Below are 22,083 nucleotides of genomic sequence, written 5' to 3'. Positions count from 1 at the left end.
TATTTAACAAGCCGGAGTCTCGTTCGTTATCGGAAAGAACCAGACAAATCGCTCCACCAACTAAGAACAGCCATGCACCACCACCCACAGAATCGAGAAAGAGCTATCAATCTGTCAATCCTTTCCGTGTCCGGGCCGGGTGAGGTTTCCCGTGTTGAGTCAAATTAAGCCGCAGGGTCCACTCCTGGTGGTGCCCTTCCGTCAATTCCTTTAAGTTTCAGCTTTGCAACCATACTCCCCCAAACCCAAAGACTCATGGTTTCCCGCACGCTGCCCGGCGGGTCATGGGAATAACGCTGCAGGATCGCGGGTCGGCATCGTTTACGGTTACTATGACCCTATTGAACTAATCTCTTGTACTAACTATATTTTCATGTTTTTTTTTTTAAATTAAAAAATCTTTGCAATTAATGAAAGGGTTAGGCCATCCATCATCATCACAGCCTCCAAAGCCCTGCTTTGCCTTCATGACGTCCGTTCTTTTAGGCAAAAGCTTTTGCCCCTCTGTTCTCGCACATCTTGCTCCGGGTCCAAGAATTTTCTCGCAATATAACATCCATCCCTCACAATCACATCCCCCTCAATCTCGGCTGTCAATTAAAAAAAGAGAGAACATCTGTAGCACATTTTATTCTGGCAACACGAAGGAACTATAAACAACAAAGCACAGCTTAAAAATTAACAATAAATAGAATGACAACAAGAACAAAACTGATGAACTGGCAGAGACTGAAAAAAGAAAGAAATTTAAATAGCAGCAGTTAAAAGAATATGTCAACCCCAGAACCTTAAACAAGAACAAAAATTAAGCAATGACAGCGTGGTTGCACTGCTTTTCTCTCCGCAGGTCCCGGCTGTCTGTATTCAGGAGGCCAGAGCATTTCCCCAGGTTTTTTTTATTTATTCGATGCCTATATTCATCTCACCATCATCTGCTTCATTAGCCCAAAAAGGTCACAATCGGACATAGTGTCCCTCTGTTCAGCTCCTTAGAGAGCTCCAGAATCTGCTTGGTCAGATCTTTTTCAGTCAGAGAGCTCCACTTGTGTAGCGATGTTGTCCAACAGATCGACCAATTAGGTTGTAGAAAATTTTTCAAACATGATACTAATTATGTGCTACATATGAAAAGGAACAAATTAATATTTACATACACGGGTAGTGCAATAACAACATAAAATATAAATACATTTTATCCAGGCCTATGAGTCAGCAGCAAATCTGCCCTCTTCGGTAAAATCAGGTTAACAATAAATCACCGGGGGATTTAAATTTTATCCTGGGATCACCCAGAAATGCAAGGCCAGTGCTTTAAAACTATAAATTACGGAGTAAAATTTCCTCTGCCCCACAAGTCCTGGCTCAACAATTTTAATTATGTGCTACATATGAAATGGAGCAAATATATATTTACATACACAGGAAGTGCAATAAAAACATAAAATAAATAATTACATTTTACCCAGGCCTATGAGTCAGCAGCAAATCTGCCCTCTTCGGTGAGATCAGGTCACCTGGGGAGAATTTTATCTAGGGATCACCCAAAAACCAGGTTAATAATAAATCTCCAGGGGAGAATTTTATCCTGGGATCACCCAGAAATGTAAGGGCATATAAATTACAGAATAGAATTTCCAACATATCTACATAAAAAATTTGTTAAAAAACTATGAATGGCACATAGATCTTGCTAAACTGTGGTCTGTTCTTGACAACAAATTTAGGCCTAACTCAACAGTACCCTGAGAGGCGCCACAAGTTTCAAAATTAACAATGTTAGTCTCCAGTGAAAAGCCTGAATCTAGGTTATATATTATCACTGAAGTAAATGTGATCATGTTGAAGAGAGAGCCAGGCCTATGATTCAGCAGCAAATCTGCCCTCTTCGGAGACCATTCTGTAGTGTTGATTTCCCACTGCCGTCGAATGGGCCATGTAGTGTGTGACCGATGCCTTCTGCTCCTCTGTGAAGTTTGCAGCCACTTCTGTCTCAACGGTCCTGCGTATCTGCTGGCTTTTGATATTGGGCACACTGTAAAAAATAAGTGTAATTTTAACTGTAAAATTTTGTAAAAACGCTACGGAAAAAAACTGATAATAGGTTAACAGTAAGTTCCCGTACTATATACAGGGGAAAACTGTAAAAGATCTAACAAAGCATTTAATGTAAATTTACAGTAAAATTCTGTTAATTATACAGCTTTTAGAAGTAAAAAAAGAACAAATCAATGTATAATTTACAGTCTAAAACTGTAAACTGATATTCCCAGAATTCCCTGCGTGACACTCCACGTTTGAAAGTATTTTGTTTAAATAATCATGTTTTTAAATAGTTCTTGTTATCAGTTATGTACATTTGAGCTTCATGTTACATCTTCTGTTGCTTAATGAAAGTTTTTTGCATTATTTAAGTATCACGTGTGTTACCATGATGGTGTTTTGTGTTTCCATAAATGTGCACCTTCTATATGTTAATATTAGAGCCCGACCGATATGGATTTTTGGGGGCCGATGCCGATATTAACTCGAAAAGAGCCGATTTATAAGCCGATATTTTGATTTTGAAAATAAACTGGATATTAGACCCATTTCCTATAAGCTGCACTTACATAACATTCAATGGCAAAATATCTGCCTGTTCTATGTATGTGGGCTGTATAAACCATTTTCCAGAAGGGATTTATGTAAAAAAAAAGCCTTAGATTACGGTCTCAATCACTAAACAATTGCACATCAAAAGTATATATTTTTTAACGATCAAAAAACAGTCTGATTTTAAACATTTAACACTTTTACTTTCTTCCAGTTGAAGCTGATTTTAACAGTCTGTGTGTGTACTGTAAATAAATTATAATACTAAAGTTAAAGTTAAAGTATTTGCAGAAGTAGTCCCACACTTTTGCTGCTACATCATTCACCTTTTTCAGCCATCTGTAGGGCAGAAAGAGAGACATAGAAAGAATAAGCATGTGTATTAATAATATCACCATGTATCATTACTCATGTCATCATTAGAATTATAATAATAATAAACAGGGATCTCCTACATAGGCAAAAATGAGAAATATATATATATTTTTTTATTTGTCAAGCAATAGGTATTAACCTCTTTATATTTAACAATATTATTTCAACATTTTCCTGTTATGTCTGTAAAGCTGCTTTGAAACAATATGTAAGAAAAAAAAAGAAAAGAAAAAAGCGCTTGTTCAGCTCACATTTATTTACATGTCCCCTCTGATTTAATCATTTCTGACGCACCTACTGTAGTTACTGTAACTACACTACATTTGCTCTCACAGACACATTCACAACGGACCCGTATATCTTCTCCTCTTCTCTTTGTGCAGTCTGAATCAAAATGGTTAACGTTAGTGCCATGAACACACCGCTGTCAATTTTGAGAAGAACCACCTTCAAACAAGTTAATAGCAAGCATTTAAGGGGCCTGCTAAAAAGGAAGCTATATTAGCGTTAGAGTAACGTAACCAGCCTGAATTCACCAAATTGTTCCCTGGGCCTGAGGGTAGCCTCTTCTTCCTTGCTTCTCTCTTAATTCTCATCAGCAGGACTAGCGCTATCGCTCGCTTCTTACAACGGGACAGATACATGTTTGCTGCTGACCGAAAAGAGGAACAACAGACTATGAAAGAGCTCCCGCTAAAAGTTTTTAAAACTCCGCCTACGCCATAGCGCAGAGCAGGGCAAATCGCGTTGTATCTGAAGGGCAACGCTAAACCCAGCGGCCAAGCGCTGTGCATACCGCGTCCTGTGTGAAAGGCCCATTACGCGGTCATTATGTGGGAAACACACCGCAATAGAATAAGCACTAAACGCTAACTTTATAGTTCGACCTCTTATTAACGTTCGCGATCTTCCACTGATAAACATGGTATTAGCTTTGTGGCTAATCTAATATAGCAATGCATTAGCGGCTGTAAGTGATGTTACAGAATATTTAGAAGTGATAATGATAGGACCGTTAACTAGAACTACCACACCGTTTTTATATACAGTGTATGAACTAAATCTACAATCATTTCACATGACGAACGACAGACTCACCTGGGTGGCTTGGCTGATCGCTTTCTTCTTTGTGGATTTCTGGCGCTGTTGCAACTCTGGAGCTGCAGACCGCCCTCTGGTGGGCAAACTATGCAACACTCATAACATGAGTGAAGAATATGAGACTGTTTCTCATGTTTCATCGGCCGTTATAAACGCCGATGCCGATTTAAATGCAATTAGCTCATATCGGCCGATAATATCGGCCGGCCGATATATCGGTCGGGCTCTAGTTAATATATACTTCTGCTTGTGGTGAAGCTACTTGTGATGAGCTTTGATACTTCATGTGGCTTTCTCTTATACAGTACCATCTTTATTATTATGGTGGTTGTCAGTATTTTCAAGGTACAAAACAGATTTAATTTTGTGTGTTGTTGAATTTACTGGTTTATATTCACATTTTCTTGTTTGTAAATTACAGCTTTATATTGTAAAATTAACAGTTTTTGACGTAAATGTGTTTACAGTTTTCTGTATTTTTACAAAATTATTCTGGCAACCACAGCTGCCAAAAAGTTTTTGTAAAAACAACAAGAAATTTTTTACAGTGCAGATTGTAGCTGAAATGGGGCAGAAATATCAGATGAAACTCCAAAACTTGAATTATATATATTCTAGAGGCTGATTCATTTAATAAATGCACAAATACATTATTAGTTGAATGCTAATCCAACAGATATTTTTGGATTTATGGACTGCTGTTAATACTTACCGTGCGTGCAGACGAGAGAGGTCATTGGTTGCACTCCTGATCTTTGTGCCCGATGAAGAAACAAATAACCTGTTTCCATGACCTACATCTGGCCGGATGCAGTAAGGGTGGATCCAGGTGTAGTATGTGTCCAGGATCTGCAGAGGCAAAAAATCTGTTAATATCTGTTGGTTCATTGCTGGTGTTACTGTATTTCATGGTAAGGCAATTTAGCCTGTACAAAGTTTACTTACTGCTCCCTCCTCCATTGTCAGGGCAAACACAGTGATCTGCATTGTCGCAGTCTTGTGTTCGCTGACAGCCACACACACCTTTCCCCCAGAATTTTTTCTTTCATCCCACTCTGTTGTCTGAAAAAATAAAAAAACACAGAGAAATCTCCTAATATAATCTGTTTAGGCTGATGCCCCCACAAAAACTGAGGTCTTATCACTTGCTGTTATTCCCTCCCTCTGGAAGTGACCGAGGATCAGGATTGCTTCACAGTAGTAGCAGAACATGGTCTTTTCGTATGAAGCCACGTGGTCACCTTTCAGCAGCCTTGGCCTTCCGGAGGACTGCCTGGCACTCCTGAAGCCTCATCTCACCCTCAAGGAACCGGTCATACCTAGAATGGCATACAAGACAGCAATACAGCGAAGAATTACACATATGTCTGTATCACATAACCCCAGATTTACAGCCAGCACATAAGTACTATCAACATGGAGGAAGTCATGAAATAAAACTAAATGGAAACTGACCTGGTTTTACAAGCGACCTTGCTGTTCGACTTCGCCACTGGCTTTCTGAGGGAACCGAGGAGGTCGATGTAGGCTTGGCTCTTCCTGTAGAAGTCAGCATCTGCTGCAGCCAAGTTGAGGTGGGTCTTCAGATACTGAACAAACCAGATCATGTTCTTGATGTAGTTCAGTATGGTGGCTGGTCAGCGTGTCAGAGTTGGGTGAGGTAGTCCTTGGTCTCAGTGGACTAAACTGACTTCATCCCCACTTGGCTGGATGTATCTCAGCATTCTGGAGACGTTGTCTACCTGTGATAAAGAAAAAGAGAAGTGTGAGATGATGCAGTGAGAAGAAAAGCCACACACCAGCCAGCCACACACAGACACCCCTAATAAAGCTGTGTTTTATCTGAGTTCCCTTCTTTTATGGAACGCAATAGCTGCTCTACATGTGCTGTGCTACTATATATTAAAACATTTCCCAGTTACACAGAGCAATACGGAACAGACTAGTCCTCACTTTAAATGAGCTCACATAAATAGTTAACTGACCGTTAACTGACCTGAATTTACTACATTTCTTGTGATCTTATGAATCACTGGCAACTCCTAAATAACTGGTTTGTAAATAATGCTATACTTCATTGAGAAATGATAAATTGATCATGAATAAAGTATGAAAATACAATTATTAAACACATTATAGATATGGTTTTAAATCAAGAATAAAGCATTTATATCTGTATTTATAAACTGCTTATTACTGTCTATTAATGCTTTATAAATTATGAATTTTCTGTTGACTAATGCTTAAGTAATGATTAATAGTGTGCAGTTATTATAAAGTGTTACCCATCAATCATGTATCACAATTATGTCAATGTAAACATAATTAGTTTTGACCGTTTAAGCTTTGTGCAAACATAGCAAACTAAAATAAAACATACTCAACAGTATCTTTCACCAAAGTTTCACAGTATTACAGTACAAACTGTAGTGGAAATATTACTGGGTCACAACCACACTGTAAAGTTGGTAACAACAGTAAAAATGTAAACAGTAAAACATTAACTAGTGCACTTACATCATTTGTATGACTCTTTGCACTTACACTTTTTATGCCTCACAATTGTTAATGTACTGAACATGTAAGCTAAACATAACTACAGTCTTACTACAGTTCACCATTTAAGCTTTGTGCAAACACGGCAAACTAAAATAATGCATACTGAACTTGTCTTTGGCCCAAATGTCATAACATTACAGTACAAACTATACTGTAATTAAAATATTACCAGGTCACAACCAAACTACAGAGGTGTAACAATGGTAACAATATCCCAATTTAAATACTGCACATCAATTGTAGAACTCTGTGCATTTAAATATTTAAACATACTTTTTATTTTTCATAAATGGATAATGGAGTAATTTGATTGGTGGATAAATCCCAATACAAAGGGTGGTGTTAAAGTATCACAGAGAGACGTTTCTTAAGCAAAAAGCTGGTTTGCTAGAGACTGAACTCTAGGCTTGAGAGCAATCTATCCCATTGTCATTAGTACATGCTGGATGAAATCAAACGTGTTGGTCAGTGATTTTGGGTAATTCAGGTCTAGTGCATAAATCAAACCGAAGAGATGACAGATGGCCTGTGGGAGGTCCCACATTTTTCCATCACCACTTGGCCTTCAAGAATTATTCCAATAGAAGAAGTCAAGTGCAAGGAGTTGGGGGGCTGAAGATCTGTTGGGGGGCTGTGTCCCCGAATAAGATCCCCACTGGCACATCAAGGATAGTGTTGTGATGATCAGACACCTAGTGAAAAAACAGGTATAAATATAGTATTGTGATCAGGAATCAAAGGTTTATCATCAATGCATGCTCATCAGAATACGCACCAAGTTTGTAAAAAAAAAAAAACAACAACAAAAAAAAACTAATCACTAACCCTAATCCAACTTTATATTGACATGTATGCATTTGATTTTATGTAAATGTAGATGCTTCATGCATACACTTTTTAAAGTATGCATTATAAATTACGTTTATTATTTTGAAGACTTGAAAAAAGTTGGCTACATTTGTATATAAAAGGAATACTTCACCCAAAAATAAAATGTACTGACACTCAGGCCTTTCAATATGAGTTTGTTAAAGGCCTTCTGAATTGACTCAACGGTTTTAAGAAAAATATTCATATTTAAAACTTTTTAACGTAAAATATCCAGCTTCCAGTGGACCATTTTCGACTTACAGAAAAAGAGCAAGTGATGTGACGAATGATGTACCTTAAAGGTACAATATGTAATTTTTTACCGCTAGAAGGCACGTATTCAAAACAAAAAAACAAACAAACAAAGGTTTAGTTTGATGACAACAGAGACTGAGTGTGGAATTATGGGAGTGGTCGTCTTCATCCCCACAGCTAATGCAATCCGACAGGACTCGGGTAGAAATCATGTTCATGGATGAGCGGTTTTAAAGGGCGAGAGGCCTATTGTTTTCCTTAGGATTATTTTTTATTCTTATTATTATTATTATTAAGGCTCAAGCCCAAAGGGCGAGAGGCCTATTGTTTTCCTTAGGATTATTTATTATTATTATTATTATTATTATTATTATTTTCCAACGTCTCGGGGGCTTTTGGGGCCCTTAACATGATTAAAAAGTCTTGAAAATTGGCACACACATTGGAACCTGCGGCCATTAGGGCCGGGCAGAGACTGATACACGGGCGTGGCACAGGGGCTCTACAGCGCCCCCTGGAATATGGAGGGCTATATATCATACATACTTGCTCGTAGACGTATGAAACTCGGTACACATATAGATCTCATCAATCCAAGTATTGCATGTCATAGGCTCCGCCCAACAGGAAGTCAGCTATTTAGAGTTATGTAAAAAGTGCATGCTCTGGAACTTGATATACTTGTCATAGGTTTTTTACCCAATTGCCACAAAACTCGGTCAACATGATCTCAAGGGGGGGGGGGGGGGGGCGCTGCTGAGGTGTGCATGGAGTAGACGTGTTTTATCGAGCTCCTCCACACCAAGTTTCTTCAACGAGTGAAACTAAATGCCGCCTTCATTTTTATTTCAATTAGTAAACACCTGGATGTGCAAAATGCCTTTAAAATCGGCAAAAGCCTCAAAAAGTTCCAGCCCTCAGCCATCGGCTAGTTGTGACGAAGCTAATCCTGCCGCTAGCCAAGCCTCTGCCGACGACAATACAGTGAAGTGAAAGTGAAGTGTCATTCAGCCAAGTATGGTGACCCATACTCAGAATTTGTGCTCTGCATTTAACCCATCCGAAATGCACACACACAGAGCAGTGAACACACACACACACACTGTGAACACACACCCGGAGCAGTGGGCAGCCATTTATGCTGCGGCGCCCGGGGAGCAGTTAGGGGTTCGATGCCTTGCTCAAGGGCACCTAAGTCGTGGTATTGAAGGTGGAGAGAGAACTGTACATGCACTATCCCCACCCACAATTCCGAATTCCGTCTGGCCCGAGACTAGAACCCACAACCCTTTGATTGGGAGTCCGACTCTCTAACCATTAGGCCACGACTTCCCCAACACCGTCGATGTGGGAAAAGATATCAAACAGGATTCTTGCGACAATAAATGAAAGATTTGACAAGTTTGAGGAAGACTTTAGGTCTCTACAGACATCGGTACGGGATTTCGCGGAGAGAGTGGAGACTGTTGAGGGTCAAACACGAGACCACGAGGACCGCCTGTGCTCTCTCGAAGCGACTTTGACTGATTTGCAAAAGACCAATAAAGCTCTTAAAGCGAAGGTCAACGACTTAGAAGGGCGATCTCGGCGCAACAATATAAAAATAATTGGTATCCCGGAGGGAGAGGAGAAAGGGAGACCGACCGAGTTTGTCGCGGCGCTAATTCCAAAACTACTGGGATAGACTCACTTTCAATGACCGCTTTTCATTGACCGTGCTCACTGCACGCTCAAGCCAAGGCCATCAGGTGAGGAGAGGCCTCGCCTCATTATTGCTCGAAGGAAAAGGAATTAATTCTTCGACTTCGCCGGGATCGCACCCTGGAATACAATGGTCACAGGGTTTAAATTTTTCCGGACTGCACCGCAGAAGTTATGGAACAGCGAAAGGCATTCAGCGACGTGATGCGCGACTTGAGAGAGCTAAAGACAACACACAGTCTCCGCTTTCCTGCGCGTCTCCGTGTTCAGCACAGTGGACAGTTCCAGACCTTCACTTACCCTGTAGAGGCTGCGAAATTTGTGGAGACTAAGCTAAGACCGGGGTAGAGACATATGCGCAACACTGGTATTACTCTTAAAATGCTTCATACTGCCTGTTGATACGTTATCATTTTTTTGTTTTCATCAAGAGTGTTTCCAAAACAGCATCTTTATAGACGGCATCATTGTTAATAGTTATAGATTAAAATGTTTGTAACTTGGAAGTGGAGTAGAGCGGGTTTTCCGCGATCGTAGTGACTGGTGATGGTTTTTCATACTACTTACATGCGAGTAGTGTTCTCGGGTCGAATTAGGGACAATGTGCTTCATTTCGGGGAAGCCAGGGGTGGGAGGGGATGGGTCGACTTTGTTCTAAGTTCTAAAAGTTTACATGTTCCTGTCTTATGTGCTGGTTTTTTTTTTTCTTCTCCAGTTTTTTTTTTCTTTTCTCTCTGGACTGCCTCATTTCAAGGTCTCAATTTTTGTTTTTGTAGAATTTGATGTCTAACATTACGGGAGAAGCCTTAACATTGGCTTCCTGGAATGTAAGAGGGCTTGGCCATGTAATTAAAAGAAGTAGAGTGTTTGCACATTTGAAATCACTCAAGGCTGGTATAATATTTCTCCAGGAAACCCACCTCAGTATAACTCATCAATGCAGACTCAGGACCAATTGGATATCACAAGTCTACCAGGCCTCATTCAATGCCAAAGCAAGAGGTGTAGCTATTCTTTTTCGTAAGAATGTTCCTTTTCGACTTTCATCCATGGTTACTGATCCCCAAGGTAGATATATAATGGTATATGGGCATATTAATGCTTTCCCAATAACTTTGCTTAATATATATGGCCCCAATTTTGATGACTCTGACTTTTTCCACAAAATCTTTACTCTTTACTCATTGCTCTTTTAAAGTTTGATCAAAAAGTTTTGACTAAAATATTGGCTTCCAGATTAGCACAACATATCTCAACAATTATTCATCCTGACCAAACTGGATTTATTCCAGGAAGGTTTTCATTCTTTAATGTCCGCCTACTACTTAATATTTTATATTCTGATCATCAGTTAGCCGACAATTCTGCAGTCGTTATTTCACTAGAATTCCAAAAAGCCTTCGATCAGATTGAGTGGCCATATATGTTTGAGACTTTGAAACAGTTCGGATTTGGCGACAAATTTATCAACTGGATCAAAATTGTTTACTTCCATCCGTCCTCATCTGTATTGACCAATGGTATTAGATCCAGCTCTTTTGAACTGAACCGGGGTGTACAACAAGGTGATCGTCTTTCACCTCTACTTTTTAACATTGCGCTCGAGCCATTAGCGGTAGGAATTAGAACTCATCCACATATCCATGGAATCTCTTTGGGCAATGCTGAAAGTATGATAAGCTTATATGCAGATGATCTCTTACTGTATATCACAGATCCTGTGGTTTCTGTCCCGAAAATCTTAGATTACATTGACACTTTTAGTAAACTTTCAGGATACACCATAAATTGGAGTAAAAGTGAATTTTTGCCCCTAACAAATAAATTAAGTGATACTTTTTTGAGCAGTATACCATTTAAAATAGTGGATGATCACTTTACATATCTCGGACTGAAAATTTCAAAGAACCCTAAGCGGCTGTTTAATTTAAATTTTTTAGACATGATTAATAAACTTAAACGAAGCATTGAAAGCTGGAAACTGCTCCCTTTATCGCTAATTGGCCGTGTGAATGTGATAAAGATGATTACTCTTCCTAAGTTTCTATATCTTTTTCAAAATCTCCCAATTTTTTTGCCGGCAACTTTTTTTAAGCAACTTGATTAAATAATTATTTCATTTGTATGGAATGGTAAAACACCTCGCATAGCAAAAGCCCACTTGCAAAAACCTTCTGATTGTGGAGGCCTTGGCCTTCCCAACTTTAAGCATTATTATTGGGCAGCAAATGCCAGGGCTCTCACTTTCTGGCAAAGGGGTATTCTGGATGATATGTAACCTGAGACTTCTCCTTTATGGGTACGTGCAGAGGCGATGTCAGTGCCAGAGTCTTCTCTCCCAGCTTTACTTTTTACAGAGTGTAAATCTATACATAAATTAGCTAGCAATCATTTTGTATTAAGAAATTCCCTCAAGATTTTGAATCAGATCAAAAAAATCTATAAACTACCAAAAGTCTCAGTCAATACACCAATATCATGCAAACCTTCATTTGAGCCTTCTCGGATTGATGGAGCTTTTTCAGGATGGAGAAAAAAAGGTTTATGCTGTATAGGAGATCTTTATATAGCAGATCAATTTGCATCCTTTTTGCAGCTTAAAAATACATTTGTACTCCCGCAGTCTCACTTCTTCCGTTATCTGCAAATTAGTGTGAGTGAGTGAGTGAAGTGAAGTGACATTCAGCCAAGTATGGTGACCCATACTCAGAATTTGTGCTCTGCATTTAACCCATCCAAAATGCACACACACAGAGCAGTGAACACACACACACACACACACACACACACACACTGTGAGCACACACCCGGAGCAGTGGGCAGCCATTTATGGGGAGCAGTTGGGGGTTCGATGCCTTGCTCAAGGGCACCTAAGTCGTGGTATTGAAGGTGGAGAGAGAGCTGTTCATGCACTACCCCCACCCACAATTCCGTCCGGCCCGAGACTAGAACTCACAACCCTTCAATTGGGAGTCCAACCCTCTAACCATTAGGCCATGACTTCCCATATTAGAAATTATGTAAAGAAAAATATTCCACAATTTATAAATAAACCTGAAAGCAATGTTATTCACACGCTTTTCTCCTCTAATCCTGAAACTAGACATTTGGTATCTCGTTTTGTTCAAGCTTTTACAACACCTATAAGCACCAAGCACCTTAAAATAGCCTGGTCTACTGAATTAAGCAACGACGTGTCTGATGAGATCTGGGAAGAAGGTCTGTCGAGAATAAAGAGTTGTTTTGTAAATTCAAGATATAAACTAATCCAGTTAAAAAGTTATGCATCGTATTCATTACTCCAAAACTAGATTGAACAAAATATTTCCCTCAATTTCTTCTCAATGTGATAGGTGCAAGATGGCAGATGGGACATTGGCACATTTATTTTGGTTTTGCCCTATTCTTTATGATTTTTGGTCTAACATTTTTAAATTGTTTTCAAGCATATGGAGTTAACATTCAGCCCGACCACAATCTGGCCATTTTGGGCTATTCTAATGTTATGGATACTATCCCTCGTACTCATCAGCACGCGCTAATGGTAGGCTTAATCGCAGCCAAAAAGATTATACTCTTCAATTGGAAAACCTCACAAGCTCCTTGTTTTCAGAGATGGTCAAATGAGATGCTTCATATCATTCAAATGGAACAGCTATGTTTTGGTGAGCTTGGCGCACTGAAAAGATTTGAAGCCACTTGGGGACCTCTCTTGAGTCTTTTGGAAGTTCAAAAATAATATACTCTGTAATCATATCCTTTTATTTTATTTATTCTTATTTTTTTTTAATTCGTACCAGTTTTATTTACTCCTCCAATGGTGATATTACTGATTTACAACACAACTGTGAATATTGTAAGTTATGCCTACTCTTAATAATTATTATGTATATATATTTGCTGACTGAGGCAATCCAGATGTTTTTTTTTGTGTGTATATCCTTGTTGTCTACTGTTGGTTGTTTATTTATGTTTCTGTGTTTGTTAATGCAACTTTAAAACTTTAAATAAAAAAAAAAAAAAAAAACATGATCTCAAGACATTGCGGCTGAAAAATTGCCAGGGGATTTTTGATATCTCGAACGGTTTGCTCATGGCGAGGCGTTGAAAATTATGGCAAGAAATGAGAGGAAGTGTCTAATACCATCCACATACATTTTCTGATTTTAATCAAACTTCATCAGATTATTCGTTGTATGATGTCGATCACATATATGTGACTATAAGGAGTCAAAGTTATAGCGCCACCAAACGGCAGCAGGAAGTGTGTCATTTTCAAAATACTTTGAATTCAGCATCTTATTTTTACTCGATTTGCTTCAAACTTCATCAGAATAATGTTAAAACACAGCCGATATAAATCTGCTGGGGGGATATTGATATCTAAAAGTATTGTTGCCGTGGCAACATGTCAAACTGGAATACTTTTCAGGTGATTTTGAGGCATATAACATACTTAGAATTTCACGAAAATCTCAGAACACACATCAGTATTAGTGACAGCTAGACACTGGCAAAAGCTTATTAAAGGGCGTGGAAGAGGCACTCTATAGCGCCACCTTTTGTCAAAAGTGGGGGGGTTAGTTTTAGCTACAGACACCAAACTCGGTACATAAATTGTTCTTATCAAGACGGACAACTTTCTAATTCACAGTCATCAGCTACGACCACTAAAAACATAAAATATGCTATATTATACTATTGTTAGCAATTTCTTTATCATCCAATTTATCTGGTGTACACACTTTTATTTTCTTAATAAACTTGTTTGTTAGATTATAGACAGTTACAGTGGTCTATAATAAATATTAACGGGTTTTATTCAAGCTGTTTAGAATGATTGCAGTAGGCCATTTTTTTAAAAATGTAAATCCAAAAAAATAAATTAAATAAATAAATAAAAAACATTGGAAAACAATAACTGTTGTACTTTTTTGTTGTCAATGACGCGCATTACGTCAATAACAGGACAAAATAATACAAAGAGACATAACTACTTGTATAGATAGTCTATTTAAGTTTAAACATATATGACAACATATTTGTAGCTGCCGTCAGATGCAACTTCATATATTTCATTCATTATATGCACTTTACATTTAAAAGGTCAATTAATATAGAATAGATAAGTATTATATTTTTTGTTAATACATGTCAATTAATTTCATATTATTCAGCTAAAACCTTAGAAAAGGGGGAATCTATTTATTTTTTATTTTGTTCCGCTTGGGAATTATTTAAATGTTGCTATCAGAATAGTTTCCGGTGCACTACCTGTAAGAAGAGCTGCACGAGGTGCCGCACTAGTAACCCATGTCTGTAAGAGATAAGCCATAAGTGGTGCTAAGAAGAGTTTTTGTTTAAAGGAAGCTGTAACCCTCCAAGTTTATTCCTCTTGAGTCAGAGAGGCCAATGAGGTATGTGTTTTATCATCTTAACTGGCTTCCATATGTGAACGTTTGTTATGTGATCGTGTGTTAATGTATAATTAGCCAATTAAGTGTATTTACTTGCTGGTGGAAATGTGCACTTTATTTATTCGTTTGTATGTATTTTTTTGTTTATTATGTGTAAAACATCTCTTTTAGATGGTTAATTTAAGTTTGTGTATTTTCTTTCATAGTTCTGACGGCATTGTTGGGACATAAAAAAGGCTAAAAGACTAGCATGTACAAGACATGTTGAAGACTCGTGTCCAAATAAATGTCTGTTAAAACCAAGAACGAACTGAGCCTTTAATTCAACTCGAGGGGAGTAACAATATTACCTACACAAAAACAAGGATATCAACTAATGGCCAGGGGCGTAGCAAGCTTTTCAAAAGTGTGGGGGATGGATGTGGTTTGTTTATAAACAATAAAAACGATGAATACAGTGACAGAGGGGTACAAAATGCAGGGCTTAAAGTTCTCCGGCACCGTGCCGGATTTCTGGCTTGCAGCGTTTGGCTGGGAAAAAAAATAATCCTACATTTAAAAAAATAAAAATCATGGCCACATCCTCACATACACCCTAATCAAAACATTTTAAATGAAAACACACCAGACACACGTGTGCACCTGGGATGGAAATAAGCTCCACCCATGACACAACACACACACACACACGCATGGCCTCTCTTCCTACATATGGGCCTTTCACACAGGACGCGGTATGCGCAAGGACGTTTTGTTGCTGCGTCGACCAAAGCGCAAGCGAAACGGTGCGCACGCCGCGGTCAAAGTTCAAAATAGTTCAACTTTTGCCGCTGCGCTCTGTGACGATTACCAGCGCGACCAATAGAATCGGGGGATCCAAACAAGCACGGAAATAAAAATGGATGAACGGCGAGTACTGTGTGTCAGTTTTTTCTGAGCTGTACGATACAAGTTTGAGGTCGTACCCACAGCCTCTTCTTCCTTGCTTCTCTCTTAATTCTTATCAGCAGGACTAGCGCTATCGCTCGCTTCTTACAACGGGACAGATACATGTTTGCTGCTGACCGAAAGGAGGAACCACAGACTATGAAAGAGCACCTGCTAAAAGTTTTTAAAACTCCGCCTACGCCATAGCACAGCGCAGCGCAAATCGCGTTGTTGTTGAAGGGCAAGCGGCAAGCGCCGCGCATACCGCATCCTGTGTGAAAGCCCCAATAGACCTCTTTCAAAAACTGTAACCCCTCATTTACACTGAACACGTGTGCGGCGCATTACGGCTGCGACACGGCAACTGGAGCTGATCGTGCCCATTCTAGTCAATGCTTGTGTTTACACCGGCCGCGACGCGGCACGTTTCAGAAGCTTCCCAGAAGCGGCTCTCCGCGCCGCTTCGCTAAATATAGGCGCCTAGTCTATTTTTGACGGACGCGTGTCCAAGTCGCACCGGAAATACAACATAAAAGTCAAAAATCCCTGTCAATTTCAAAATAAACACCCTGTGCAGACTCCCAAACGTATTGCATGTATATTGGCAATATATCCTTATTGGAGACAAGAAATGGATGACGAGAGATTCATTCTGGAATCAGAAAAACACATCGGACAGGCAAATCACGTGGTCTCACGCATCCAGTCGCTCCGCTTTTGATATGCTCCCGGTGTGAGTTGGCACCGCGTGGAGGACGGAATAAAACCTTGTCGCAGCCGTAATGCTCTGCACACGTGTTCAGTGTAAATGAGGGGTAAACATTCATTTCATTGCTCACCTGTGAACCTTCCTGTGCTCTCTCTGAAACTGATGCCTCCAGCAACTTCCTCTCCTAAAGTGGTAATAATGGGCAGTGGTAAAGGAATAGGGACAAACAGTTCCAGCTGTGTTTGAAAAAAACCTAAGTGAATATTGAAAAGTAATATCATGAAATAAACACAAACAATATCTAATGGGAATAGGCTACTGTTGTTTAATGTCAAAATTTTTCAACTTTCAGCTTTCAACTTCACTTACATGATTTCTCTTGAAAAAGGTGTCAATCTTTTCTCCTGCCACTTTCTTTTTTGCATTTTAATGATACTGCGTGACAAAAAGACAGTGGTAAGCTTGATAGTGACATGGGTCTGACAGGACTGTGACTGCTAAATTTTGCTTACTTGCGCCCTGAAAAGGGGAGAAAAAAAACGCCCACAAAAAGCTTTTTCTCTAGTGGTATAAATAATGTAACAATTTACTGTTTTTAAACATTAAAATAATATAGACTTTTCTTTCATAGTTCTTCAACAGGTATGGAAACAATGTCAGCATTTCTCACTTTTTTCTCCTCAACAGGTAACGTTACAATCAAACACAACAGGTAAGTATCCACAAAAGTTTTCAGCTAATCAACAAACAATGCTCAAAATATCAAAATCAGTTGCACTGGCAATGAACCCATGAATACACTGCTTAACAATGGCAGTTTGTCCCCCCTCCTTTTCAATTCCCTGCCTTCTTCATCACAGTTATGTTATACATTGCATGCCACTTAACGTTACATAACCAAATTTAGCTAGCTGCTGAACAATATCCCAATAATAGCAATTAGCATAAGTCTAAAAAATAATAAATATAATACCGAAAACACTCGACATGTCAACAAAACATCTTCCCAAACACATATCAAGCTTATTTAAAAACCTCGAAAGCACAAACACTCATTCAAAGTACCTTGAAAAGGGAGATGTAAATAACCATAACCATAAGTTCCCGCCTCCTCAGCATGAGCTGACCGATAACACCCCAAGAGAGGCGGGACTTAAGGCAGAACAGCCAATCATCAGCTGGTCACACTCAAAGCCGGTGTCATGTTTGAGAGGGAGGCAGAGAGGAGGCAGCCGCAGCGAGTGTACACACAGAGTGGCCAGAGAAACGGAGGAGCGACTGTAGTAAGGCGTTTGTGCAATACTGCGGAAAAACTGCAGAAAACGTGCGGGTGTTGAACCCTCTCACCGTGAAAAGTGTGGGTGTATCCCCCACGGGTGCGACGCCCCTGGAACTTTTCCTTGACATAAACAATAAATAATCAAACCTCGGATCCATTGCTTGACAGAACTCCCAGTGGCGGCTCCAGACAATTTTGATTGGGGGGGCAATGGGGGGTCCTGGTCATTTCAAGGGGGGTCTCATGAAAACCAACAAAAAATACAGTGGACACGGTTAATAACTGTATATTACTGCTACTAAACAACAAAAACAACACAGCATATCAACTACTTTGTTTTTAATTAATCAATTGCAGTTTGCAAACAATATGCTCAAACTTTAAAGGGTTGGCGCTTTAAATTGTTCGTGTCACCAATACGCATTAATCCACAAATGACTTAAGCGGTTAACTTTTTTAACGTGGCTGACAGTCCCTCTGAACAGGGCCATGCAGAGACCTTTGGAGGGGCAGGTGGTCAAAGTATAAAAGGGGCACATGGAACAAGGCTTTAAATGGCGCTGCTCAAAATATCAATACAGCAATATATTTTACAAATGCTTTGATGCAGTTCTGAAAAAGAAACAATAGAGAAGACAATTTTAAGTTTAAAATAATAATAGCTCTGGGATTAGAAACTGAAATGTATTAAATTGTCCCTACCTGATGGCTTTTTCTTCTCTGTTCTACAGAATAATTAAGAACAGCTGTTATAGTAAAACTATAGAAAACACTTGTGCCTCTACATTTTCCTCTTTCTCACCAGCCTCTGTCTCCTGGCTTGCCTTTCCCTGCTCTCTTTCTGTCACTTGTGCCTCTACATTTCCCTCTTTTTCTTCCTCTGTCTCCATCTCCTCATTTGATCTATTACTTTCCACTCTCTGTCCATCTAGGAACAAGGCTCAATTGACTATTTCAGCATTAATCTATTATTTTAACCATCACTACTGCTCTTGCACCTAATTAATAAGTCCACTTTAAATATTGATTCAAAACATTAAAAAAATGATACACTGGAATATAGTGATTCATATTTTTATTACTGTTGTAGTTGTTGTCTAAAATCGAACACCTTTGCAATGTAAACAAATGACGGGCTACATTTGTTATTCATATCCTACACAGTGCACTTTGATGTCAGGTATATTATTTTTTTTTACATTGATATTTTTACATTTATTTCCAGTGAGATATTATTAAGTTTACAGGCTAAAGTGGACTTGCTGTGGTAAACACTGTTGCTATTGTAGAAAAAATATATATTTGCGTCACATTTAAAATATAATTATATTTTAATTCATTTCTGAATTGTTTTTATTTTTATAATGATAATTCAGAGAATGAGAAAATCTGAATAATCCTTACCAGTGTTGTGATAATTATTTTTTAGGCACTCTATGTGTTAAAAAATAAATAAGTACTGTAATATAATAATAATTTAGTCAAATAACATAAAAAAGACCAGACCCTTCGATGCCTGTGAAACTTTTCTCCCTCAAACAGCACGCTAGTGTTACTTCTACACTACAGGCTACACACAGCAATATAAACAACATATCTGCATGTTCTCACATCACATCGTTCTTGTAAAATAATAATAAGTAAATAAACATCAGAATCACTTCGCTAAGAATGAAACACCTTACCAGCTGCCACAGTGTTGAAAATGTCCTTTAGCAATTAAAAAATGCTCGTGAGGAATACTCCCAGTCTGATGGGGTCATGAGATCATCATGTTGGTCATTTTATTTACGGCTAAATTATTATTAATAAATTGTACTAATATTATGATTGGGCGTGGGCAGGCATTCACAAAAGGAAATGTTATCACACAAAAAAAATTCGAGGAAATTTTGCTTTGACAAAGGGTCACTTAAGGGGCAAAGGAGCAGGTGCTCAAGTGAACCGGTTGTTTCGGACAATTCGATCAAATGAAACCAGTTGGAAAAAAAAACGGTTCACCGGTTCTTTTGCGCTCGATGTAATGTCATTCGCGATTACTGCCCTTCATTCAAGTCTTCGGTTTACCAGCGCTCATAACACTAGCACAGAATCAGTTCAGAATAAATCATCAAAAGAATCAGATACCATGCGCAGTATCATCTGCTCCTCGGTTCTCTAATCCGACACGTCCAACAGAAACAGAAACATAGACAGTAAAAGAAATGGACACAGCGACCCCATTGGAACTCAATTGAGACGAAAGAAACGAAACGGTAACCGTCTGCTCCAAGGGGGCTGGCCACTGCGGTCAAGCCAGCCGCGCTTTGAATGGGCTGGCCGACTGGAACCAAGTGCGACACGCATTTGTTCCGCCTGTCACATCAGGTCGATTGTTCCGCCTGTCACATCAGGTCGAATTATTGTGATACATTGTGCTGCATTGTAGCCTATCGAAGGCGCCGCGACTGATCAAATGCGCAGTTGTTTGGTGTGATTTTACGATTCCAAATTTAGGGGGGCCAGAGGGGGGGCCAAGCTTGGTGACACGGGGGCACTGGCCACCCCCCCTAAAACCGCCAGTGAGAACTCCCCGAAGCCTGCCCCATCCGCGATACTGATCGGTCTCATGTCCTTACAATTGAACGAAATTAATTTATCCGTTATGGCCTCTTGTCGTGTTGCAGACAAAGAGCTTGTGGCAGGCGATGCAAAGTAACGTTAAGTGTCAAGACATGACTGTTTAGCTGGAGTTCCACACATTATGCCATGCTCATTTAGGTGCACATTTTATTAAATTGACGATGAAATCAAGAGACAATTATTTTATTAAACAACCTGCTTATTTGCATCATGTTAAACCCAAACCTGTTCAATTTGTATCAATTGTAAACATATAATAGTAAAATGTCTTTTACATTCAGCAGGTGTTTATTTTGTAGTTTTTTTTTTCACACGTTAAATGCGATTAGATTGATTATCCGAAATAGCTACTGATTTGGATAAATTATTATTAGATGACTGTCAAGTAAATGTCAACCAATAACAGCAAGGAACGCATGTAAATGCAATTTAAATGACACAAGTAAAAAGCTGCTTTTGGTGCACTACAAAAATATTTTTATTTTGAAAGGAACCATAAAAACGCGTTTCAAACTTTACCATGCAAACAACTTTTTCTGAACATATTTTCACAACATAGGCTACTTCGAACACAGGCTTACAGTCTTCAGGTGAATAGAAGTGCGCGAGTGCATTGATTCACATGTTGCTGGTCCCTGGTGTGTTTCTCCGCGGACAGTAGTTTCGCGTGTGCGCCCAGTCCCCGGTGGCGGAGCAGAACGGGCACACGGGCAGAGGATCCGTCCGTCTCGTGCCTTCAGCCTGTGACTCGTGTAAACCAGCGCCGTCTCTCCGTTTTGTCTGCAGAATCCGCAGGTGTCTCGCGGGGTGCCCAGGTCATGGCTGGAGGAGGAGGAGGTGCTGGAGGCGCTGCTGGTGGAGCCGGCTCTCAGCGGACCCTCCGCGGGTGTCCCGTCCTCAGCGGAGGCACGTGCTCCTATTGGTTGTGATCGTGTAAATTACTGCTGTTGTTGACATTGTAACTTTTTCAACTAGGCCTACATGCCAGCTTGTACTATTAAAAATAAGTTGGCAGAACCTAGCAGTAAACAGCCTTACAAACAAACAATTCTAAAACCCGTAAAAAAAAAAAAAATATTAACTACACTTAATTTAAAAACTTAAAAAAGTGTAAAAAGTTTTTTTCTGCCTTTGTTAACTTTTTTTTTTTTTTTTTTTTTTTTGAGTTAATGTAATGTGTTATTTGGAATATTTATACCAATAAACATTCTGAGAGCATGCACTCCAGGCTGGGCCATCTTTGATTTATCAAAAAAGATGATCTTGTATCTTAATTAGAAATTATAAAACCTTAATTTGTGTGTGTGTGTGTGTGTGTGTCTTAACATATTTAACATATTAATATATTAACACATTATTAAACAACCATATTCAACCACATATAAAACAAAGCTTAGGCTAGGAGTTCAATTCATAATTCGTAAAATTCAAAACAACTCGTACATTTTGTGCTGACATTTAACAGAAAATGAAAGTCTACAACATTAAAAATGTTATTGTAACATATGCAACAACTAGGCTAACTAAAAAAACTGAAAAACTTTCTTTTCTGTCTGTTTTCTATAGTCTGATTAAATAAACTTTAATTGTGACCATATTTTAAAGTTTTATATTGGCTTTCAAGTTGGCTCACTTTATCTTTTGAAAATCATACTCCACATCATAAAAACCCGGTT

General features: G+C 39.0%; 1 long non-coding RNA gene across 2 annotated transcripts; it reads right to left on the bottom strand.

The window, feature by feature from the left end:
• Positions 1 to 453: 453 nt before the first annotated feature.
• On the bottom strand, positions 454 to 17,994 carry LOC113094192 (uncharacterized). Of its 2 annotated transcripts, XR_003288016.1 has the most exons (9): positions 17,572 to 17,994; positions 16,876 to 16,941; positions 16,637 to 16,759; positions 7,135 to 7,319; positions 5,524 to 5,810; positions 5,310 to 5,387; positions 5,014 to 5,130; positions 4,781 to 4,917; positions 454 to 2,032 (listed from the first exon to the last, which is right to left on the bottom strand). It is a non-coding gene; the product is annotated as an uncharacterized LOC113094192 (long non-coding RNA). The 2 variants fall into 2 exon arrangements; XR_003288015.1 differs by lacking the exon at positions 17,572 to 17,994 and having other exon boundaries at positions 16,876 to 17,147.
• Between the last annotated feature and the right edge of the window lie 4,089 nt (positions 17,995 to 22,083).

This window comes from Carassius auratus, unplaced genomic scaffold, assembly GCF_003368295.1.
Source record: "Carassius auratus strain Wakin unplaced genomic scaffold, ASM336829v1 scaf_tig00215270, whole genome shotgun sequence".
NCBI classification, from domain to species: Eukaryota; Metazoa; Chordata; class Actinopteri; order Cypriniformes; family Cyprinidae; genus Carassius; species Carassius auratus.
This window is presented reverse-complemented; position numbering and strand designations above follow the sequence as displayed.